The 626-nt window shown below is 26.7% G+C and overlaps 2 protein-coding genes across 3 annotated transcripts in view; one reads left to right on the forward strand and one right to left on the reverse strand.

The window, feature by feature from the left end:
• LOC106870157 (collagen alpha-1(XII) chain) overlaps positions 1-626 on the forward strand; it is a 490,284-nt gene that overhangs the window by 348,975 nt on the left and 140,683 nt on the right. The window lies entirely within an intron of this gene.
• Positions 1-626, reverse strand: part of LOC106868389 (uncharacterized) — a 437,000-nt gene that overhangs the window by 315,148 nt on the left and 121,226 nt on the right. The gene's annotated exons all lie outside the window — the stretch shown is intronic.

Genomic DNA, 626 nt, shown 5'->3' on the forward strand with positions numbered 1-626 from the left:
ATTTGTTCGTGGTCGGACAGATTGCATTTCCCTTTTTCGAAAATCGAAGTAAGAAGGGCAAAAAACCCCCCAAAAAAAACAATAATGGAATAAAACTCCTTGCTCTAATATGCTAATATGACCCCTACATCACCGGATATCGACATTTCCCAAATCCCACTTGATTAAATCATTATGCTATTCTTCTGTTGATGTTTCTGTTATTTATTTATTTATTTATTATCTTTTATATTATTAAGCAGTTATAATTTATTTATTTTTTAATGCATTGATTTATGTAATATTGGTTTATTGATTTGGTGATCTTTTAATTATCTATTTACATAATTATACATTTATACGTTCAAGACATTCGTTCAATCTTGATAAAAAAAAATCATAATTTTAACATCTATAATAATAATAATAATAATAATAATAATAATAATAATAATAATAATAATATTTTAAAAGGATTGACGTAACTCTCCACAACGGTAAACAGTCAAGACGAAAAGCGTGATGCGATTGCAATAGATGCTTTATTGGTTGAACGATATTTCGACAGCAAGCCTGTCTTTGTGGAGTTCAAAATAAGAAGTGATAAAAATTCAAAATTATAGAAATTCAAATCTAAAGTATGAACG

The sequence above is a fragment of the Octopus bimaculoides genome, chromosome 27, assembly GCF_001194135.2.
Source record: "Octopus bimaculoides isolate UCB-OBI-ISO-001 chromosome 27, ASM119413v2, whole genome shotgun sequence".
Taxonomy (NCBI): domain Eukaryota; kingdom Metazoa; phylum Mollusca; class Cephalopoda; order Octopoda; family Octopodidae; genus Octopus; species Octopus bimaculoides.